Raw genomic sequence first — 26,157 nt, forward strand, 5'->3', positions numbered from 1 at the left:
ATTTAGATCTTTCCTTTTAAAAAAATGTCCTTCCCATAACACCATCATTCCTTCAAACTACTATCCCAACTCTTTTCTTCTTTTCATTGCCATACTTTTAAGAAAAAATAGTCAATCCTTATTGACAACATTTATTCACAAGCAGCTCCTTAATACCTTGAAATATGGCTTTCAAACTCAACATGACCAAAACTATTCTCTTTGGTAACACAAAAGACCTCTCAGTGACCAAATCTAACAGCCTTTCTAGTTGACACAGTGCAGTTTTTGGTTTCTTCCTTTTATCTCAGTATCCTTCCCTGACTAGCTGCATGATCTTCCTAGGGTAGGTAGGCATCCCTAAGTCTTTGTCCTCAGTCTTCTTCATCTTTTCTCTCTCCATATAGAGTACCTGAATAGCTCTGATCCAAGAGCTGTCATTTCTCTGTTGCCTGAGTTACTCTGAATCTTAGACCTAGAAGACCTAGATCATTGAGGATTATCTCTTTTCACCATTGTCATCATGTCAAAACATCAATTCCTGGCAATATCTCTTCCCTGGTCTTGTCCAGTTCTGCTTTGGAGGTATTAGTTCTGGTCATACTGTAAGTGACTCATTGTGCCACCCTAAGAACCTTCCCTTGTCATTCCTGCCTTTTGCTCTCTTTAGTGTCTTCAAGTAAGCCGTCCTTTTCTATCTTCAACACCTACTATGTGCCTTTGTGGCCCCAGCACCAATTGTGTTACACTGCACATAGTAGGTACTTCAGAAACATCTATTAAGTGGATATGAATATTATAAAATTAAATAGCTAATTAGTGTCAGAGCCAGGGCAAGAACTCAGACCCCCCGACTTTCCATGAAATGCTCTTCATAGCATTCAATATTAAAATTAGTGTGAAAATTCATGAAAAAGATATAGCATGACATAATGGAAATATTACTCATGGGACAGGAAAAGGAAGGAAGGAAGGAAGGAAGGAAGGAAGGAAGGAAGGAAGGAAGGAAGGAAGGAAGGAAGGAAGGAGGGAAGGAAGGAAGGAAGAAAAGAAGGAAGGAAAGAAGGAAGGAAAGAAGGAAGGAAAGAAGGAAGGAAAGAAGGAAGGAAAGAAGGAGAGATAAGAAGGAGGGAGGGGAAAAGAGTACAAGTTTTTATCAGGTGCTTACTATGTGCCAGGCGCTATGCCAAATGCATTATACATATTATCTCCTGTGATTCCCACAACAATCCTATGGAGAAAAGGTTATTATTATCCCCATTTTATAATTGAGGAAACTGAGGTAGACAGAGGTAGTGACTCTACTAGGGTGACAAAGTTAGTAAATGTTTGAGGTTGGATTTGAACTCAGGTCTTCCTAACTCCAGGCCCACTGGATAATACTGAAAGAGCATTTTAAATTTCCTCTGCCTCAGTTACTCACATGTCAAGGGGAAATAAAATGTCCTAGTTTCCTCATAGGGCATTGTAAGGTTCAAAAATATTCATGTAAGTGATTGGTACTTGCATAGAAGGAGGCAGAATAGTTAATGCCATTAAGGAGGGGGAAAGGGAACAGGTGCCAAAGATGCTATAAGCATCTCAGGCTGAGAAGAAAAATAGCAAGTAAAAATAAGATGGAGGGAAATTCACAAATAGTAATTATAACTTTGAATGTGAATGGGATGAATGTATCTATGAAATGGAAATGGACGACAGAATGGATTAAAAATCAGAATCCAGAGGAACAGCTAGGTGGTGCAGTGAGTAGAGCACTGGCCTTGGAGTCAGGAGGACCTGAGTTCAAATCCAGCCTCAGTCACTTGACACACTAGCTCTGTGACCTTGGGCAAGTCACTTAACCCCAATTCCCCTGCCTTCCCCCCTGCAAAAAAAAAATCAGAATCCAACAATATGTTGTTTACAAGAAACACATTTAAAAATGAGAGATGCACACAGAGTTAAAATGGAGGACTGGAGTAGAATTTATTATGTTTCAGCTGATGCAAAAAAGGCAGGGGTAGCAATTATGATCTCAAGCAAAGTTATGGCTAAAATAATATAATTAAAATAGATAAACAGGGTAGCTCTATTTTGATAAAAAGGTACCATAGTCAATGAAGCAATATCAATACTGAACCTATAGGCATAGGTAGTTTCTAGATAAAGGTTTCATATCTAAAATATGTAATGAACTTTATCAAATATATAAGAATGCAAGTCATTCCCTAATTAATAAATGGTGAAAAGATATGAACAGGCAGTTTTCCAATGAAGAAATCAAAACAACATAGTCATATGAAAAATACTCCAAATCATTATCGATTAGAGAAATGCATATGTAAACAACCTTGAGATATCATTTTACACTTACCAGATTGGCTAAAATGATAAAAGGGGAAAGTGACAAATGTGGAAAAAAATAAGAGGTAAATGTTTAGTTAAATAATTTGCCTTCTATGAAATCTGGAAAGAATGGGAAAAAATAAGAAAAACTATGGAAAAAAAGAAAAACTAATTCATTGTTGGTGGAATTGTAAAATGACCCAACCATTTTGGAGAGCAATCTGAAATTATGCCCAAAGAGTTATTAAACTACCTATCCTTTGACCCACCAATATCACTACTTAGTCTATTTCCAAGGTTGATTAGGGGAAAAGTAAAAGAATCTCTATGTTGTAGAATGTTAATAGCAGCTCCTTTTTATGGCGGCAAAGAACTGGAAATGACAGGAATTCCTATCAATTAGGGAATGGCTGAACAAGTGGTATATAATTGTGATCGAATATTATTGTACTATAAGAAATGATTAGCTCAGTGATTTTAGAAAAACATGGAGAGACTTGCATGAAATAATGAACAGTGAAATGAGTAATGCCAAGAGAACATTGTATAAAGTAATAACACTATTTTTTAAGAACAACTTGGAATGAATAAGTCATTTTGACTATTACAAATACCCAAATTAACTTATAAGGACATAATGAAGAAAGACTCTATCTGCAACTAGAGAAAGAACTGATAAATAGAAGTAGGAATAAAACAATTTTACATATATATGCATGTGTGTATGGATGTATGTATATATATATATATATGTATATATATATACACACACACACACACATATGCACGTATATATACATCTACCTATTTGTGTCTAATGGTAGCCATCTCTAGGGCAGGAGGAAGGGGTGATGAGGGAAGAAAAAAAGAAATTTAAATGATTTTTGTTGCATATTTGAAAGGAATAGCAAGTCATGCATGGTGAATTTGCAATTTCATGTACAATCATCTTTTTTGGTACTATGTTATGGAAATGCTTATTTTATTCCATAAATTAAAAATAAAATATAAGTGGATAGATAGATACATAGATAAAAGTCATCCCAGCAGGTAGAGGACACAGAAGACAGTTGTGGCCACTGGCCACATGAAACTGAGTAGAAAAGGAGGATTCCTACAAAAGCAATAACAGTAGTAGGCCTATAGGAGTTTAAATGTTTCCATGAAAGATGATATGTGTAATTCATGAGACCTTTCTCAGTATTAGCATAGTTGAAGGGAATATACATATACCTAGACAGAGGGCACAGGATGAGTTGAATATGAAGGGATGATACCTAAAAAAATTAAATTAAGGGATGAGAGAGGAATATATTGAGAGAGGGAGAAAGGGAGAGATAGAATGGGGTAAACTATCTCACATAAAAGTGGCAATAAAAAGCAGTTCATTGGAAGGGAAGAGGGGGCAGGTGAGGGGGAATGAGTGAATCTTGCTCTCATTGCATTTAACCTGAGGAGGGAATAACATGCACATTCAATTGGGTATCTTACCCCACATGAAAGTAGGGGGAAGGGGATAAAAAAGGGGGACAATAGAAGGTAGGGGAAATAGGAGGAGGAAGTAATCGAAAGCAAACACTTTTGAAAAGGGACAGGGTCAAGGGAGAAAACTGAATAAAGGGGGACAGAATAGGAGGGAGGGAAATATAGTTAGCCTTTCACCGCATGACTATATGGGAGTGTTTTGCATAATGATACATGGGTGGCCTATGCTGAATTGCTTGCCTTCTTAGGGAGAGGGAAGAGGGGAGAGAATTTCGAACTCAAAGTTTTAAAAGCAGATGCTCAAAAAAAAAAAGGTTGTTTTGTGTGCAACGGGGAAATAAGATATACAGGCAATGGGGCAAAGAAATCTATCTTGTCCTATGAGAAAGGAAGGGGAAAATGGATGGGGGGAGGGGAAGGGGGTGATAGAAGGGAAGGCTGACTGGGGAACAGGGCAATCAGAATATATGCCATCTTGGAGTGGGGGGGGAGGGTAGAAATGGGGAGAAAATTTGTAACTCAAAAATCTTGTGGAAATCAATGCTGAAAACTAAAAATCTCAAATAAAAAAAATGTTTCCCTGAAGAAATTTTCAGGTGACAAGGTGAATGACAAACCACTATCAGTTGAAAATGAGACTATTGAAGGAATAGATTGAAAGAAAGACTGCTGGGATGGGATAGTGGAAGCAAAAAGAAAGACGGAAGAGGTAAAATGTTGAGTTAAATAATTTGTCATCTATGAAATCTGGAAAGGATGGGAGAAGGGGAAAAAAAAGAAAAACTATAAAAAAAGAAAAACTATGCATCTTCTGTCAGAGGGGATGACAAGAGGATCTCTTCAAAGAAAGATTCATAATGAAGATAACAATGGAAGCTTTCATCCATTGATGGATGATGCATCCATCATGCAGTTATTCAGCAAAAGATATGTTGTGAGAATAGTGATAAGCTTCCAGAAGAATCCTCTTAAGGACATATTTGCAGTACGTTAGGAACTTCCCATTTCCTCTTTTCCAGGCAGGGGTGCTTATGTCCACCAACTATAGGCTGTGTTCCAGTCTCACTCTGACTCCACTATGGGAGTCTAACCCACTTGGCTTTCTTCATGTTTCTCACACATGGCACTCTATCTCCTGTCTTAGTACCTTTGTTGTTTCCCATAGCTAGACCGCAGTCTCTCTTCACATTGGTTTCTTAAAATTCCTGTTTCCTTCAAAGTACTGATCAAGTACCACTTTTTACAAGAGACCATTCCAGACTTCAACACCCTCTCCACAACTCCTAGTGCCTTCCCTCTACTTTGAATCACTTTTTTATTTATTTTGTACATACCTATAGATATATTACATAGTGCTCCATCAACACTAGATTGTAAGCTCTTTGGGTAGGAATTTTTTTATGTTGTCTTTGTATTCCTGGTACCTATCCTAGCACCCGGCACATAACAGGTACCTAGATACCTATATATTCTTATTAAATAAAGTATTATTAGATAGTTGATTGATATTGCATGGTAATTGTAAAATAAAGAAGCCTTGCTATCTATTCATTTTATGCTTGAATACATTACCCTTTTGTGCCTGTATTCTAGCTTCTGCTACCATGTTTCTCTTGGCTTAGCCTACTGTTCTTTTGTTTCCCATCACTCTAGTTTTGGTTTCTGATTACTATAGTCACCTGTCCTAGATTATAACCTAACCATCCAACATAAAGTCTAGGTATGTCTATCTGCTCCTCTCTGCCAGCACTGATGCTCTAGAATAAAGAATATGCTTTGTACCTGCACCTCTGGTACTCAATGATCTCTATTCTCTTCTCCTCTTGTCATGATTCTTTCTAAATCAGACCAGGGATATGTCAGTTTTCTCTGTCTAGTCTAACCAATCTCATGGTCCTAACTTATCATCTGTTACATCCTATTGCCACACAAATCTCGGAACTGAAACAGTAATTTATATCTCTGAAATTAAAGAGTTGGGTAGGAGTGGGAGCAGAAGAAAAACTGGATTTAACTTAGAAAACATTTTAGAAGATAAAAGAGACAGATCATCTGAGAGAATTCTGTGATAATTCTACCTACAGGAGGGGAACACAGCTTAAGGCTCTATCCATTCTTACTAGGAAAGAAATAATGTCTTATTGAAAAAAGAAACCAAGGCATTGCCAACTGGTTAAAGAGAGGCTCTGATATTTTAGCCATTCCAATAAAAGCAGCAGACTAGTTGGGGGCAAACTATAGAAAATGAGTGAATTAGGACAGTCATAAGAGATTATTAAGCATTTACAATGAGCCAGGTACTGTGCTGAGGATACAAAGACAAACAAGACAGTCTCTACCCTCAAGGACCTTACAATCTAATAATATATGTGTTTTCTTCCCACCCATCATCATGTTAGCTCCTTGGCGGTAGGGACTGTCTTGTTTACTCGTATTTATATCCCCAAAGCTTAGCACAGAGTCTGACCCATGACAAAATATTTAAAGGCTATTGTTTTCTATCTATGACCAACAGATCCAAAGTAAATACAAGAAACTTAGGAGGAGTGGTCCTCTTCAAGAATGAAGGACAAACCACAGTGAGCAAAGAGCTACAGGATAATAGACTGATGTATTTCTTCCATGGACAATGGTAGAACTGATTTGATCATGTTTTCAAAACTAATAATATGGATGGGAAGTAGTGGAGGGACTTAGAGAGGGATAGATGAGAAGTAAGGAGTAAAGTGAAGCATTACTTAGGCCTATGTGAAATAATGGGCCAGGAGAGAGCCACCACTGAGGCCCTATGCCAAAAGTTCTAAACATAAAATGTTCAAAATCTACAGAGCATGGTCTCTGATCTGGGAGAAAAAAGGGGTGGACAGGCTATGAGGAATATAGCCAGGGAAAGGGAAGCAGATGTCACTGTGAGTAGGAAACATGAGTGCAGAGTCATGGGGAACAGATGACTGGTTGCAAACAGCTGTGATGATTCCTAAGCCCAGACAGTGAAAGCCATTCACGCACATGCTATGTCCTGGGCAAAACCTGTATTACTGTTCCAGGTTAGGGTGGGAGAGAGATACAAGTGATCTTTCTCCATCTCCCTCCTCTTTCTCTGGAGAGGAGCACATTAAGGTCTTTTGCTTTCCAGTGGTCTTGGGAAGTTTCCATTGTTTCTGAAACTAGTGGGTACAATAAAGCTGTTGATCAATAAACACATAAGGCTGTATATTACATCATAACTAATACTTGCAGATATAGAGCAGAAGAAAGAAAAGCAGAGGGATTAATTCTCCTTTCTAGGAATGAGAAAAATCTTGCCTAAATGAGTTGGGCTGGGTGCTTGGGCATCATTATTTGTAGAAGTTAAGGGAGAGTGGAAGGTACTAGAGTCTAGCACAGATATCCTTAGAAATAAAACTTCAAGATGGTAAGCATTGTAAACTATGTAACTATGTAAACAGTTTACCTGGAGATGCCATTTGGCTGAAAATACTTGAAAAGGAAGATACCATTTTTCACAAAAGAGGATGGCAGGAGTTGCTTCAGGGTGGGAAAAAACACACTTCTGAAAGGGTGCCCCATGGAAGCTCTCTGTCCTAACAAAGGTAGGAAGATTGAATTATCCAGATTGGCTCTGCTCTGACCCAGGAGATGATGGACAGCTCAGGCTGATTAACTCTCTAGTGCCACCTATTGCTTTCTCACATCATTGCCAGAAGTATGGTACCTACAGGGAAGAACTGCTAACACAGAGAATTGAAATACTCTCACTCCAGACAAGGGGACAATCACAGGACCATAGATTTTGAGATGGATGAGACATTTAAGGTCATTCATTCTAACCCTTTCATTTTATATTTGAGGAAACTGAGGCTCACGATGGTTAAGTGACTTCCCAAAGGTCGCTGAAATTGCAAGTCTACAAACCTATGACTCAAATCCTTGTGCTCTGACTCTAAATTCATTGTTCTTTTCATCATTAGGATCCTCATATTAACATCAAGGTACCAAAAGAGATCACAGGCTCCCCCTAGTGTCCAAGAAAAGGCAATATGGACAACGAGGGCAGATAGCAATGACAGAGTGACAATGAGAATGGTGAAATAGACACAAAATAGAAGTAAAAGCAACATTGATGGAGAACTAGGAGGAACAAAGTTCTTCAGAGCTGCAGATCAGAGACAGGAACTAGGTGGAGAGTGCACAACACAGAGAAAACACAAAAGACTTCCCAGTTGGGGCATCAAGACTTAGCTTAGGCCCCATAGATCATGAAGCAAACCCCTACAATCAGTGCAGCCAACTCTCCAGGGGCAATTTCATATGGGATCACAGGCTGAGAACTAGAAGGGACCTCAAAAGCCATCAAGCCCAACTCCATCATTTTCAAATGAGGAAAATATGGCACAAATTAAATGTTAAGTGATGTACCTAGAGCCAAATAGCTAGTAAGTGTTTGAAATGGAACTTAAACCCAGGTTTTCCTGGGCTCAAATCCAATGTAGCATCCACTTTCTCATTTGTAAATAATGACAGTATGAAAGATTTCCTCATACTGAGATTGTAAGGGGTGCTGGATGATAACCAAGGTTTGGGACCTAATGAAGCTCAGGATTAAAGTCCATTGACTACAGAACTGTAAAGTGCTTCTTAACAATTCTAACCTATTTTAAAAATCATAAAACCTATACCGATTAATCCATAGGAGGTTTAGCCCAAAAATAATTTATTAAAAACATCCTTTTGCTGTTATTCAGCCAGAAGCCTCCTAAGCGGGGATTTAATGCCAGCTGATCAGGATTTTGAGTTAAATTATTTCCTAAGGTTTGTAGATGGAGCCTTGAGGCAAAAGAGGTATGAAACTCTGCAAAAGTAACCAGGGACCTTCATGTCACATAAAAAACAATGAGATGCAAGAATAGTATAGAGACACAGATGACAAGTAGAAGATAAATAGGAGGTGTAGCAAGAAAAGGGCAAGGAAACTGTGTCCTTACATAGGAAATGAGATAAGGTAGAACTGCTTTAGAAGAAAAAAGAAAGAAAAAGTTTTGCCTGACATCTGATATACAAGGAGAAAAGCCCATAGAACAGTTTGAGAAATTACTGGTAATAAATAATATTAGTTAATGCTAACAAGAACTCTTATTTACATAGTACTTTATCATGTCTAAAGTCCTTTTCCTTACTACAGTCCTGAGGTAGGGAGAAAAAGTATTGTCTCCATTTTATAGATGAGGAAATGGAGAAGTTAAGTTGGAAAAGGCCAGAGACAACAAAAACAACAGGCATACTATAGGCATAGTGTGATGGTGATGATGATGATGATGATGATGATGATGATGATAAGCATTTATATAGTGCCCTAAGGTTCAGAAAACACTTTAAAAATATCCATTCCATCCTCACAACAACTTTGGGAAATATACTATTATTGTCCCCAATTTGCAGATGAGGAAAATGAGGTAGGTTGAGGTTAAGTGTCTAGACTAGGGTCACACAGTTAGTAAGCATCTGAGGCTGAATTTAAACCTGTCGTGACACCAAGTCTGGAGCTCTATCCAGTGCACACTGATCCTCCTCTAATCATTGATTTATTGGAATGGGTAATCCCCAGATGAGGAAACTTCCTGAACCAATATAGATTGACCCACTTTCCACAATGAATGGAATGAATGCCTAAAGCACTAAGACATTAGATGATTTATATAAAATCATATAGTCAGTATATATCAGAGGCAGGACTGGAATCCAGGTTTTTCTGAGTCTGGGGCCAGGTCTCTACAAAATATGACATGCTGTCTCTCTGGGGCACATGAAAGACTTGGTTCCAATATAGGAAGAAGTGAGAGACAATACAGTTTTGGAGCCCAGAATAGGGAATAACATAGAAGCTGAACAAATGGATGCTATAGCAAGACGTTAAAAAGGTCCGGAAGAAAGGAGAATGCTCAGACGAAGGTTTAAAGAAAGAATAAAATACTCAAAAATGTGAATGGTTGTTGTCCTTCATTCTTGAAGAGGACCAAAATGACATCGGTATGCTAGAGTCAAGTTTCAGTGTGTCCAACTGTGGCTGATCAGAACAATATGAGCTGGGAATGGTCTACCACAGGTCGGCCACAAATAGCATGTGGATATTTGGGATGGCTTCTCTAAATTTACACATCTTGCACTTCTTCTGAGCTATTTCAATTAGGCTTTGGTAATAGAGCATAGTACCTTCTCTGATGTGGGCACACCATGCTGAGTGGTCCTGTGCCAGCGTCTCTCATGTCACAAATCAATTCCTAAGTTCTTAAGAGAGACCTTGAGAGCATCCTTGTATCACTTCTTCTGACCTCCATGTGAAACTCAAAAATATAGATAAGATACAACTCAAGAGTAGAAACTTGCAGTGTGAATAACATATGAAGTCAGAAGGCTAAACCCCAAGAGAACTATATTTCATTTAGAACTTCAATGGGACCACGAGCTCGCTCATCAATGGGTATACTCTTTCTACTAGTACAGATGACAACAATCCAGATAAAATAATACACACATAGGACCTGGGTTCAAATCCCACTTCTCTCACTTTCTACCTGTGTGACCTTTGGCAAGCCATTTAACATGTCTAGGTTTCAATTTCCTCTTCTGTAACATGAGAGAGTTGGACTAGATAGCCAGTAAGGTCCTGTCTCCCTCTAAATCAATGATCTAATAATTCTATGAATTGGGTTCAAATACTTCCCCTTGGGCTCACTAGTTGTGTGTACTTGTATAAATTACACGACCCTCTTGGGTCCCAGTTTCCTTCTCAGTAGAATGATGAGGTTGGACAAGATGGTCTTTGATTTCTCTTTCTATTCTATAGCTATCTTGTCCATATCCCATATAATGGTACCACCTAATATACTTGAAATGTATCTTTCATGCAATGAAATTATTATCTCTTGTTCTCCTTATAAAACCAACCCATTTTTCCTGATCATACATTTCCTAGATGATGTCATTCGCATGACTCCTTGAAGGCTGATCAGCAATGGTGAACAGGCTTATAGTATATTCATGTCCACAACATCTATTGCCCATCCTTTAGATTGTTCACAATTGTGATTCTTCAGATATTATGATGTTTTATAGTTTTCACCCAGTAGCATCACTGAGAGAAGATCAGTATTTTTAAGTATGGTTTTTTCATTTGTTTTGGAATTGGGGGAGAGGGAGGAATGTTGAAAGTGCTGCTCGATCCCTTAAGTGAATTTCAATCACCCTCTTCCTCTTTTAAGGAACAACAATGTTCCAGCCTAGCTCATTGTTCAAAATAAATGTGTAGATGGAATAAATCAATATTCTCCCCATCCAGTAGTAAATCATACCCCCAACAATAAGCATTCTTCATCTACCTTTTTCTCCTCTGTGTTAATTGATTGACTATTCAATTGAACTCATGTTTGGTTGTGGACCTTATTAAGGAAACCCCGTAGTATTCTGGGACTTGATAAAATGAGAATAGTGTCATCCACAAACAATACTACCTGGATAACCTTGTCATCTATAGACAATCCTTCTTCTATTCAGACTCTGTGCTGACCTCCTCCATAACAATGTAGGTCACTTTTGACAACAATAGTCTCTCTCTTCTATGCCTCATTTAATATTGATAATCAGAGGATCTTTAAACAAACTTGTCTATGATAGAAATAGTATAAATTTAGTACAAGAAATGATGCATAAAATGGGAAATATTATAAATAAATGGTTTATATTTTCAATTCTTATTACTAATCAATAGGAAAGGCAGCCATTTGGGGTGAGATTTTAGTTTAATGTAATGCAGATGCATCAGATATGGATGGAAAATACATGGTATGAACGGGGAAGGAAAAAAGAGTAGTTTTAAAAGTGTTATTCGTATGTTTCCTATCACTTCCTCTCTTCCCCCTCCACAATAAAATATTTTTTAAAAGAATGGGAAAAATATTTAAGGTTACTACACCTTTCCTTTCCTGAACATGATGGAAACAGAGGTTGGGAGACAGGTGAAAAAGAATTACGACTCTATCTTGATGAACAAGCAAATCAAATATTTAGAATGAGTCTGCAATTAAATAATAAGACTGAACAATTTAGAAACTTATTCCAATAGTCTGGAATACATTTACCACCACCACCCCCAAAAAGATGACAGGAAATGTGCCAGGAGGACTTACATGAGAGAATGAAGAGACTGTGAAATATAAAATGAAAGTTGTCACTTTTTCTGATCATCCCCAAATTACTTTACTGAAAGCTGAGAAATCTTGAAGAGGTACGGAGAATGAAGAAATTCCTGCTAGAAGAGGCAGAAGCTAAAATTTAAAATCCTGCCAATATAATAAGAAAAATAATATGTAAATATGTCACAGTAACAAACCTGTGAGATTGAATGAGAAAGTATCTAAGTTTCCTTCTTAAAAACATAAATCTTCAGCAAAAGTGTTATCCCAAAATATCATCTGGTGTGAAGGTGACCTACAGTTCTTAAAGACTCTGCCCCCTGGCACACAGGTTCTAACAAGTAGTACGCTGTAAGTACAGTACCAAAGGACCTGAGTTAAACCCTGCCTCTGGAACTTCCTGCCTGTGTGACTGTGTCACTAACCTTCGCTGAGTCTGTTTCTTCATCTGTAAAATGGGAGGTTTGTAATAGATGACTTTTGTGGTGCCTTCTAGCTCTATATCTATGATCCTATAAGCTTACCAAACTGGAAAGTTTGGCCCCCAAAACATAATATGCCTGCTGTTTAAGGATAAGCTTAACCAAGTATAAAAAGGATTGCCACTAGGTTTTTACTTTTGCTTTAAGGTTTGTTTTCTTTTTGCTATGGTAAACCCTGAAAAAAAATAAAAAGACGTTATTACCTTTATCATTTGCCAGACCTCTTCTTCTGCGGTGATAGGTGGAGAGAGAGAAAAGAAAGTTTTGAAAAATCCCACAAATTGCTTAGAAATAATTCAGTTTAACTATTGGTGCTCTTAATGTGTGATGTTTTTTGAATGAATAGTGAAATACCACACTGGAGAAATTGAACCGCATCAAAATTTATATTGTTCTATAAATGAAACTAAAAGAAATAGCTATGTCTATTCGCCAAAGAGAGTACAATAATGGAGTGGTCACAATCAGTTTCATCATGCTTCCCAAAACAGTAAGAAAAACCATTCCTTGGGACCCTTGGTCATCTTGTCTCACAGAGTTTATGATGAGCACAAGCAGAGACCACTTTAAATGTAGTTGCAGCATATATATGCCAGCTTCTTTTCCAGAGGATGAAGTAGAGGAATCCTATTAAAGAACTTAACAAGATTCTACAAGCTAAACTACCATGAACTCTGATGCCCAGTGACTTGAAAGCAAAAGTGGGTTCAGGGAAGGATAGCAACAACTATGTTGGAAAATATGATTTAGGATTAAGAAATGAGAAAAGCCAAAAGCTAAGTGACTACTTAGGTGCTTCATATCTATGTATCAAGAACAATTTTTTTCAAGAAGAAAATTAATGACAGGTGTTAAAGACTGAACAGTATAACAAATGAAATTGAAAAAAAAATCTTAAGTCAGGAAAGGCATATATAGTAGATGTGCGTGCATAGGTAGATGTGTGTGAATTTGTCATTGTTAATATGCTCTCTCTCTCTCTATCTCACACACACACACACACACACACACACCCAGTAATACAACATGGCAGATAGTGTCATCCTTGGAGTCAGAAAAATTAGGATATTCATGTGTTGCCTCTGACAGGCACTGCTGTGTGACCTTAGAAAAGTCACTTAACTTTTGTCTTAGACAACTATAAAACTACAAGCTTCAGAGCAATCACATATGTGCATCGGTAGAATGAGCTCATTATCAGGGTTCCTCTTCCAATGACATCACAAGTTCAGAGACAAAGACAAAAAGTCAAAGAGAGAGGCAGAAAGATAGACAGTGGCAAGCAGGAACAGATGTGCAGAGAGACAAACAGAGACAGAAAGTAGACAGATAGAAGTAAACAAAGACACTGAAAAGAAATAGACAGACAGACAGACAAAGAATGTGAAACCAGAACGAGCAAAACATATCAAAGTTATTAAAATCTTAATTCACATTGAAAATTTCTCTTTGCTAATATCTTAGAATTTGTTTTTGTTTTTGTTTTTTTTTGTTGTTTTTGTCACTGTGCACCAAGGCTTGTGTTATCTTGGTTTCTACTATCTTTTCATGAGATTTTTGTTTTTATACCAGACAATTTCATTAGTAGAGGGAACTCCAAATGATGAAATTCCCTCTACTATGGCAAATATGTACATGCTCTGTAATGTAGTCATAGAGGATTAGTCAAAGCACTAAGAGGTTAAATGACTTGCCCATGGTCACACAGCCAATGTGATTCAGAACCAAGACTTAATACCTGATCTTAATAACTCTGAAGCCAAGTGTCCATTACTCCAAAATATTATATCTATAGAATAAATATGGGTGTATACATATTTATACATGTAGACAGCTTAGCATGGTGGCTACAGAGAGAATCTTGATGCCAGGAAGAGCTGGCTGTGTAATCAAGGGCAAGTCACTTAAGCTCTCAAAGTTGGCAACTCAAAAACTACAAATTGCGGAGATGATGCCAACCTATAGTAATATATGGACTTTCCTCCCCTGGAAATTCCTTATATTGATCAAATCACAGATCTAATTAGTAGACATACTTATGCACGTATATAGATGGTTCAGCTGTGTCATCATTGATTGGTAAAGAACTTCTAATGCAAAAATCCCTCAAGCAATGAAGATTGGCACTTTCTTTGCAACTTACAGTCTTGAAGGACCAAAAGGATATTAGTGTAGTCCTTTTGAGAAATTCCACAATTTTCAGTTATTACAAGCTGTTCATTGTTCCAAAAGCCCGTCCTTTTAGTACGAACTTTCCCCCAGTAATGGCATATAATTAAAAATCATGAAGCGTTGCTATATTAAAACAGTCAAAATTTTACACAATTCAAATGGTAATTGAAAGATTCTAATGTATGGTAAATTTAAGTAAACTACAACTTATTACTAAACTAAAAGAAAAACTAAGTCAAACAATTAAATATACCAAACAGATGTATATGTGGACATGGTGGGGAGGAGGTACTCCAGGGAAAAATAGGAATAGGGATAGACAAAAATGTTCTCCAGTCTTCACAAGTAATAAATAACACATGAACAGTCCAAGTGCTCCACTGACGTTCATAAAGTAGTTCACTATTTAGAGGAATGACTCTGCCATATTTGGTAAATCCTCTGTGGAGGATATAAAGAATATCATAAGATAAGAAGCAATGGGCACACTGCAATCTTCCACTGAACAGAATTTGTGTTTATCCTAAGATGGATTTGGATACTCATACCAAGGGAAATGTCCAGATGAAAAAAAGTCAGAATCAGAACAAAAAGCTTCAAAGTAATCTGATACACACAAATCTATTAGGTAGTAAAATATTCTTAATTCTTAAGGAAAACATCTTAATAGCTTTGTTACATCTTACTTTTCCAGTTTGAAAATATTCTGACCCATTAGTAATTATTTAGGTTAAAGTATTAAATCATCCTTTTCTTTTGTTTATAAGCGTTCTAATTATGTGAGAAAAAAAGTTGATTCATATATAAATTATTAAAAGCCTGGAGCATACTGAAAAATATTCAATTGAGAAAGAGGACAATGTAATTATTTGAAAATATTCCATCTCTAAACTCTTCTGATTCACACATGTGATTTTCGTTTAGTTGTCCCATGTAATTCCTCCCACCAAATAGAAATAATCCATTCTTAATATGCATGCAATTTAGAAATGAATTAAAATTAAAGGGGAGGGAAAATTTGTGTTTATATTCATTCTAACATTAGAGATTTTGATCAGTTAAAAAAAATTCTACCAAAAAACATGATGCTTTTCTGAATTTATAATAGTTTTTGACACATCCTTGCTTTCACATGCTTCAGTCCATGCTTTTAAATGGAGTGCTTGGAAGGATTAGTATGGAAGAAAGGAATGACATTTGGTTAACATAATGTATGACTTTTAATGGCAAAACAATAGTCTTTTTCTCAGATTCAGAATTATCACAAGATCTGGTAAAAAGAAAAAGCTCGCTTCATAGCAGAATGATCTGAACCATCTTTCTTGCAAAATTAATTGTTATCTCTGACCTATTTCACAATGACATTAGCAAGGTCTACTGAATTTTCTTTCTTTAAAGGTCAAAGCTTCTAAAAGGTACACCTTTGTTGGATAGCATGCTTCTGGAAGGGGAAGACCACATTTGTGTCATTTGCTTATTTCATTGTCTGACCTAGTACCCCATGTATTTAAGAAACACTACTGAATTAGTGAAGCATCCTAAGTCAATATTTTGGAAATCAGCGAGAAACTAAGAACTTTTCCTTTAAAAATAACTTCCACATGCACTTTTGTTTGAATAATAGCATCAAAAATAGAATCCTGGATTTTATTTCTTTATATTTAAATAGTGAAGCATTGGAGAAGATTCATTTATTTTTAAGGTTTATGATTTGGGCGTATTTTCAAATGGGAGGGCAGTGTGTGCATGTGTGTGCAGAATTTATAAAAATATAATCTTGTGACAGTTTCACCTTGAAAAATAAGCAAGGGATTCACAAAGCCGATGCTACACACATTTTCAGCCTTAACTAACTATGTATATGAAGGTCATCATGTCTTGTAAATTGGCTGTCAGTATTTAGTTGATCACATGAAAGCACATCCAAGTTACACAGGGCAACTCTAATTATAAATCAACACAATGAATGATCAAAGGAGGAAAAAACTGGTACTACATGGGAAGATCAGTGCAAATATAATTCCAGTAATGCCTTCTGAAAACACAAAAAGAAAAAAAATGAAGAAATCTGCAGGAGCAAGATTTTTTTTTAAAGAAAAACTCTTAGTTGGCAGTCATCAATAAACTTGGGTTACAAAGGAACTCTCTTTTAGATTCCATTTTTCTAAGATTTACAAGAAAATGTAAGAGACTACCTAGAATGAAGCAGTGTCTTTCATAATTTTTTAAAACTCCATGAAAAGTTTCATATTCAAATAAGAAGGCTAATGGAGTTCACAGTCATTCATCCAAGTAACAGAGAAGGACTTCACCTTCATGTTACCATAGAACATGGTGACTAAAATTCTGCAGTATGTACTAAAGGTCAATTCCTCAATGTGACTCACTTTCTATTACTAATCTTTGTTTCAGCAGAATGAAAGTTCCTTGAGGGCAAGTGCTGCTTTTCTCACCTGTTTTGGCACTTAGTGAATATTTGCTAGACTAGATATGACTAGTGTGTATTTGCACACCATGTGAATAACTGCAACTATAGCATTTAGCAGACCTCCAAAAATTACATTTGGAAGAAGCAGGAGGAGGAGGAGGATGGAGAAGAGATGGAGTAGGAGGATGCAGAGGAAGAGGAGAAGTAGAAAGAGAAAGTGGAGGAGGAAGAGGAGAAGGAAGAAGGGGGGAGGATGAAAAGAAGGAGGAAAAAGAAGGAGAAAGGAAAGGGAGAAGAAAAAAGGAGGCGGAGGAAGAAGAGGAGGAGGAGAAGAAGAAGAAGAATTGAAGAAAGTAGATTGGCAAAGTGTAAAAGAAGGTATTTTCTCTGTTTATAAGGAACCAAGCTGGTTGGGGTAGGGGCAGTGGGGTGGGGTAGGGTAGGGAATCATGAAAGCAGGGATATTCCAAAAGATAGAATTTCCCTTGGAAGAATTCTGTCTAGAGTTTCCAAAATTCAGCATTGAGACTCTGACTCAAGATTAATTTCTGTCATGGAAGAGAGGTCATCTTAAAAGCAATTTTCAGAATAAATTGTATGGTTATTGACATTTAAAAGTGTGTACAATGAGGTCTTTTCTATTGTGTTTTTGGAGAAATAAAACTTTTGAAAAACAATCTTAGGTAGTGAACATTCTGAAAGAAAAATAATTTTGGCCTAAGAAACATAAAGAAACTAACTAAGATTCCTCAAATCCTTCCCTTACCATTTCCTTTTATTAATTCCTTTTTTACCCACTCAAGTAAAGGGAAAGCCAGCATGGCAAAGTGGATAGACAGCAGGCCTCAGAAGTAGGAAGAACTGAGATTCAGCCCCACCTCTGACATATTCTGACTGTGTGATGCTCAGCTCGTCACTTAAATGTCAGTACTTCAGGCAAATTGGATAGCAGTGCAAATCTGCATTGGTAGAGAGGATTTCTTCATCTGGGCATTCCTTATATCAATGAAATCACAGGTCCAGTCCCTATTCCTATTCCCATGTTTATTAAACAAATTTGAGATTTCCTACCATCTAAATAATCAATCAGTAAGTATTTGTTAAGCATCTACTATATCCCAGATACTGTGCTAGAAAATGGAAATCCAAAGACAAAAATGAAACAATCCTTGTTCTGAAGGAGTTTGCCTTCAATTGAGGAGGCTTTGAAAAGCAAAACAAAAAAAATCACTTAATATTTATATTGCCTCATCTGGTCCAGCACTAACCATCTTACCCCCAGAAGATGATAGTTCATTCCATTTTTAATACATTCTGCACACTAACTTGTTAATCATCTCTTGGCAATTTTGTCTTTTGTCTAAAAGGAACACTACATGTTTCAGCTTAAGACCACTTCCATTCATTAGAATTTAATAAAGACTTCCTACTGCTTATAAATATACATGTGTGTGTGTATGTATGTATGTATATATATATATATATATACATATATATATATATATTCTACAAGGAGAAATAGTTCTCAAACATTTTGGTCTCAAAACCCCTTTACACTTGAAAAAATTATTGAGGACCCCTCCAAGAGCTGGTTATATCTATTAACATATACTATATTAGAAATTGTTTATTTATTATATAAGATACTTATTATAAGTGTTATTATGAAAATAGTTTTGATTTCATGGATCCCCTGAAAGGGCCTCAGGATGTCCCTGGACCACACCTAGAGAACCACTGACCTAGTTCTTTAGGACTTTCATCATAATAATTGCACTTGAATACTCTAAGGTTCCCCCTCAGTCTTCTCCTGGGCAAAAAATTGCAAATTGATTTCAGTTTTGACTCATCTTTATTGCCTTCTCATTCAACTCTTTCACATTCATTTAAATATTGAACTTCAAGTGTGGACCCACTACTCTCATAAGGTTCCAAGTGAGCTGAATTTGTATGTATGATAGAATTATCTCGACCTTTCAAATTTTCCATATAAATAAACTAAAGTTGAAATGCTGGCTGTAGGGCATAAAAGGCCAATTGCTCTTCTTTTCTTTACTAGCTTTTAAATTGGCAAAACCTGGCATTAACAGAATACTAATCATCTCCCAGAATGCAGAAGGCATCCTGCTACTATTTGAGGATTGCGTCCCCTAGCCTTTTTTGTTTGGGATTGGATTTTGTCATTCAGGCTCACAGTGAGACGTCTTCACTTTTGGCTTGCTGCCTCCAATACTTCAAGAATGACCAAATACTTGACAAGAAACATTCCATTTTAAACTCACCGGAACATTGGGACACTACAGAAGGCAAACCTCACTGCTGATCTGGAGAGATATAATTACAATGTCTAACATTTAAATTAGCTTTACAATTTGTAGAAACACTTTAAAGACATTATCATCCTTCTAGTCCTCCAGGTTGGCAACCAGAGTCATTTTTGACCCCTCATTCTCCCTCCCTTCACAAGGCATTCAGTCTTGATGACTCTACCTCCAGCAAAGTCATCCATTTCTCCAATCCCAAGGTCACTAGCTTAGTTCAGATCCTAATCACCTATTATTTGGGCTATGGATATAAGCTTCCCAATTTGCCTCAAGTTTCCAATCCATCCTCCAAACAGCTGCCAAAGTAATATTCCTAAAATCCAAATTAGGTCTGACCATGTCACTGTTCTAATCAATAAGCTCCAGTGTTGCCCCAACAATAACATGTGAATACCTCTGTCTGCAAATTTGCAACTTTTCACTACCTAGCTCCAGCCTATTTCTCCAGAGTTATAAAACAGTACTCCCCTTCACATAAACTTGCTGGTCCCTACACAGGACAATTCCTCTTAAGGCTTTGTGACTTTACACAGTCTATTATTCCCCCATGTGTGGAGATCCTCCTCATCTTTGCCTCTGAGAATCCCCAGCTTCATTTAAAGCTCAGCTCAAGCACCACCTTCTACGTGAGACCTTTCATTTTATATTTAATTTATTTGGTCCTATTTTGTATTTATTTAGCATTTAAATTTTCCCCAGTTAAACATAAAAATAATTTTAACATTTGTTTTTAAAACTTTGAGTTCCAAATTCTCTCTCTTCCTTTCTCCCTACCCCGCTTCCTTGAGAAAGCAATTCCACACAGGTCATATATGTGTAGTCATGTAAAACATATCCATAATAGTCATGTTGTAAAAGAAAACAAGAGACCAAAAAAAACTCAATAAAAATAAAGTTAAAAAAAGTATGCTTCAAAAATCTGTATTCAGACACCATCAGTTCTTTCTCTGGGACTGAATAGCACTTTTCATCCTAAGTCCTTCAGAGTTTTCATGAATCATTGCATTGCTGAGAATAGCTAAGTCATTCACAGCTGATCATCTTACAATATTGCTGTTACTTTATATACACTACATTTCACTTTGCATCAACCCATGTAAGACTTTCCAGGCTTTTCTAAGACATCCTGCTCATCATTTCTTATAATATAAAAGTATTCCATCATAATTACATACCAAACTTGTTCAGCCATTCCCCAATTGATGGGCATCACCTCAATTTCTAATTCTTTACCCTCAGAAAAGAGTTGCTGTAAATATTTTTGTACACATAGGTCCTTTTCCTTTTTGTGTTTTATATCTTTTGGGATATGGACCTAGTAGTGGGTCAAAGGCTATGGCATTTTTATAGCCTTTTGGGGTTAGTTCCAAATTGCTCTACAGAATGGTTTAATAAGTTCACAACTCCTCCAACAGTACATTAATGTCTCATTTTTCCCACATCCCCTCCAACATTTGTCATTTACCTTTTCTGTCCTATTATCTAATCTAATAGATATCAGATAGTACCTCAGAATTGTTTTGATTTGCATTTCTCCAAACAATAGTGAGTTAGAATATTTTTATATGGTATAGATAGCTTTAATTACTTCATCTGAAAACTGATTATATCTTTTGATCATTTATCAATTGGGGAATGGCTCTTATTTTTTTATAAATTTGACATAGTTCTCTATTTGTTAGAGAACTCTTTATCAGAGAAACTTGCTTAAAAATTTTTTCACAGTTACTATTGCTAGCTGTATTTCCCTCCATCTTATTCCCCTACCCTCATTTAGTCTATTCTCTCTCTCTCCTTTCACCCTGTCCTGCCTCAAAAGAGTTTTGCTTATGAGTACCCCTTCCCTCAATCTGCCCCACCTTCTATCACCTCCCTCCTTCTCTTATCCCCTTCCCCTTCTACTTTCCTGTAGGTAAAGATAGATTCCAATACCCCATTGCCTGTGTATCATTGCCTCTCTGAACCAATTCTGATGAGAGTAAAGTTCACTCACTCCCCTTCACCTTCCCCTCTTCCCCTCCTTGGTAAAAGCTTTTTCTTGTCTCTTTTATGTGAGATAATTTACCTCATTCTACCTCTTCCTTTTTCCTTCTCCCAGTATATTCCTCTCTCTTACCTTAATTGTATTTTTAGATATCATCCTTTCATATTCAACTCACACCTGTGCCCTCTGTCAATATATACTCCTTCTAATTACCCTAATAATGAAAAAGGTCTTATGAGTTATAAATATTATATTCCCATGTAGGAATGTAAAGAGTTTTAAGTCCCTTTTGATTTCCTTTTCCTGTTTACCTTTTTATGCTTCTCTTGAGTCTTGTATTTGAAAGTCAAATTTTCTATACAGCTCTGGTCTTTTCATCAAGAATACTTGAAAATGGGGCAGCTAGGTGGCACAGTGAATAGAGTACTGGCCAGGGAGTCAGGAGGACCTGAGTTCAAATCTGGCCTCAGACACTTGGTATTTACTAGCTGTGTGACCTTGGGCAAGTCACTTAACCCCAATTGCCGTGCCTTCCCTGCTCAAAAAACAAAAACAGAATGCTTGAAAATCTATTTCATTCAATGGCCATTTTTTCCCATGAAGGGTTATACTCAGTTTTGCTGGATAAGTGATTCTTGGTTGTGATCTTAGCTCCTTTGACCTCTCGAATATGAGTCCTTTCTTGATCCCCCACCCTCAGTTGCTCTTGCCACTCCTTGATATTACACTATATTTTGTTTGCCTATGTTTTGTAGATTCCTAAATTGCACGTGTTAATAACTCCAACCAAAGGAAGGAAACACCTTGAGGCCAGGGACATTTTTATCTTACTATCTCCAGTATCTATCACAGTGCCTGGGACATTTCATATTCCTTGCTGATTAATTGTTCATTGTTTTGTATTTCAAAAAAACACAAGGCAGGTACTACAGACATTTTGAACCCCCTTTTTCAGAATAAGATAACAAAGTTCAGAGAAGGTAAGTGAATTACTCAGGATCATACAGATGCTAAATCTGTGATTTAAATTCAGAAGCACCATTATGGCTCTCCTAGTGTCATTGGATTTGGAGAGAGAAGATACCTTAGACATTTTCTAGTGCAACTCCTTCTGGCAAAACTCTAGTATTCTATTTTATTCTGTACCAACTTCCTATCCCCCAAACAATCATTCCACCAAGAAACAGAAAGTAGGAGTTGCTTAAAATGCACAGCCCAGAGAGAACATATGAGAGAAAATCTGATTTTCATTAAAGCTCGTTAGGTGGTGGTATGTATTATAATAAGGGTATGAGAACCCTTGAGATGAGTTATTTGGTTAAATCCATTCAAAAAGGTAATCACTCTTCTATGTTTGGTTCCCTGAAGATGCCAGGAGAGTTCAGGGTTATAATAAAAGAAGGTAATGAGAAAATAAAAGAGAACAGGGAAAGATACTGGCCAAAGTCAAAGTGAATACCATCTTGTGCTCCTTATAGGATTAGCAGAATAATCAAAAATTGAAAAATAAAATAAACATAACACAGTGCAGCACATTGTAAGAAACAACTGGTTCCTGTGATAAATGTCAGCTTCTCTGAAGGATAGTATTTAATGGTAATGATTATAGAATCCAGAGTTAGAGAGAGAAGGGACTTTAGAGATCATCTGGTCCAACTTGCATATGGGAGAACTACAGGCTTGAGAGTCAAAGTCACCTGCGCAAGAGCACACAGGCAGTAAGTAGCAAAACCAGGATTTGAACTCAAGTCCTCAGACTCCAAATCCAGCAATCATTCCACTGTACCACATTAGTTTCTATAAAATGTATGCAAACAACAAATACCTATTGAATGTCAAAAAACAATACTATCCTTTACATTAAGCATTACTGCTATATAGACATATCAAGGGTACCAGCATTATATGAATGCCATTTATTGTCATTTTAAGATATTGATCAAACCAGACAAATTGCAACCATTTAGTAACCCTAACTATTAAAGTCCATAAGGAGAAGCACTATCAAGACTTGAATAACTGGGAGAAAATAGCGTAGAAATTTACTTTAAAGGAGGGAGACATTCTAACCTGCCTTCAAGACTAGACAATGAAAATGAAAATCAGTGAAGAATTTAGAAATGGAAAAGGACCTAATTACTCATTTCTAAAAACTTCCTCTTGCTGCTAACTCAAATTCCCTAACCCTATTTTTTTTTTACTATATACAATCTGAAGGCCCTTTGGCAGCACATCTTACTGGGTCACCACAAATGCTTAATTCTACGTAATTCTTGCTGGATAATTGCTTCTTCAGGGTCTATTGGTTGGTTTAAATTTGGTTGGATTACATTGTCCACGATTTTTCACCTAAGGCCCTGTACTTGAGTATTGTAACTATTTACCAACTCAATATTTAGGTTACTTGTTGTTAATTATTTTTATGCCCTCTATTACTCAAATTATCTTACACAGAGTATTGTGAAGTTCTCAAAAATACTCAAAACAAAGTTATTTCAAGTCATTTGGAAGTTCATAGGAGAATTCATAGGTCTTGGCAGCTGGAAGGGACCTTATACTTCATCAAGTCCAATGCCTTCATTTTGTGGATGAGGAAACAGGCCCAGAGCAGTCAAATGATTTGCTCAAAGTCACATTGGAAGTAAGTAACAGAACAAGGACATAAACCCAAGTTCAGTGATGCCAAATATATTATCTGTTCCTCTGAATCACATTATACTTCGTATAACTTCAAAAAAAGTTAAGACAAATATCTGTTCACCTCATTTTTTAAAATTAAGTAGAGAAATTAAACACTGAAAAGGTGATGACAATCTCAGAAAGGTTATGAATGACTGGTTTATGGAAAATGTTATTTGGTGGTTCAGTGGACAGAATATTAAACCTACAGTCAAGAAATATTTAGTTCAAATCCTGCCTCAGATACTTACTAGCTGTGTGACCCTGGGCAAGTCACCTAATCTCTCTCAGCCTCAGTCTATAAAATGGGGATAATAATAATACCTATGTTAACAGGTTGGTTGTGAGAATCAAATGGGACAAACTTATATAAAAAACTTTGAAAACCTTAAAATGCTATGTACATGCTAGTTTATTATTAATATCGTCATCACCACCGCAACCACTGCTGCTGCTGCTGCTACTCCTCTCTCACAATTCTGATTTCTCATTTTAATGGCTTTGTATCTCCTTGCCTCATCACTAACCCACAGTAGGGTCCCATCCCTCCAGAGGAAAAAAAAAACATTCTGGTCTCAGAATTGTGCCTTTTGTTTTCCTGATATCTAACAGGGCTCTATCAGAATTGCCCCGGGAGTCCTAAAATGACTGCAAATTACTCAAACTTACTGTCTGGCTACACAATCTGGGGCCTCCTGCTGTTCTGTGTTTACCTAACCTTCATTTCCCCTGTGCTCCTATAAAACAAGGTTCAACATAGGAGAAATCCTCTAAAAAGCTTTATCCAGACTGTCCAACAAGACTTGTGCTGACTCACAGATTCCATACAATCATGTCATTTTCTACCACACCCCCTCTCACTAAAGACATACCATATGTTACTTTACTAATATCTTTCTTTTGTTCTTGGCACAGACTCACCAACTGTTCTGAATTTTCATGATCCCTTGGTCAAGAGCTGGTTTTATAGACACACCCACTATGCCAATCAATAGCATTAGGAGAACATACTGACTGACCTTTATAGCCCAGGGAATAATTAACAAGTGGAGGCAGCATTTTCCCTCTCTAGACTCTATCAGACTAGAGTACTATGCATAAACACCATAAAGAAGCTCTTAAGAATTCACTAAAGTAATTAAATTTGATAAAGTATTCGTTATTATCACTAAGATACTTAAATACTTCAATGCATCTGTAATTTCATTTGTAGGGATATATATATATATACATACATATATATATATATATGTATATATATATAAATATAGGGATATTCCCTCCAAAGTACAGTTCATAACCCATTTAAACTATCTCATACCTTTCTCATTAACTTTGAGAAAACATCTATTGTACATATATATACTTACATATACATATATATCTTTTCTTTATATATGTACGTAAAGATATATTCATATTTATAGATATGTATGACCATATGTACATGTATGATACAATACATATTTTCCCAAAGTATATAGAGATTATATATGTATATATGGACATATGTATACATATATAGTGACACATAAATATTTTATATTTATACATATATATATATATATATTAACACATTCCTTTGACCTAGATACCAAAATACTTTTAGACTTCTCTAACCAACCCAGTATTTACTATTTATTCGCTGTAGAATTCAGAAACCCTTTCACCTATGAGCCCCCAGTAAACTATCCTAAGTGCTAGGTACTTTAAGGGACAGAATCCTTTCCAAATCATAGGTCAAGTGACCTAATTTATGTGTTAAAATTTTCCAGTCCAAATACACAGCTAGTTAAAGAAGAAAGGCATTTAATAAAATGATATAGTAATAAAAGTAAGAGAACATGCCCCAATAAATCTTGAACTCGCTCTCTCACAAATATACACATACCCAATGGGAACAGTATCTCTGTAAATTGATCACAAGTCATATAAGTAGTATATCCTTATGACCTGAGTGAAGGACAAACCGGCAGAGGATTTGTGTGAACATGATACACACATGGAAGGACAAGTTATACTTTTCTATTCTTTCTCTATGTCCTCCAAACCACTGGAGTCACATTCTCCCCACCTTGTCCACTTTTCCAGACCCTGCACTGCCCAAAAC

This window comes from Trichosurus vulpecula, chromosome 7 (genome assembly GCF_011100635.1).
Source record: "Trichosurus vulpecula isolate mTriVul1 chromosome 7, mTriVul1.pri, whole genome shotgun sequence".
NCBI lineage: Eukaryota > Metazoa > Chordata > Mammalia > Diprotodontia > Phalangeridae > Trichosurus > Trichosurus vulpecula.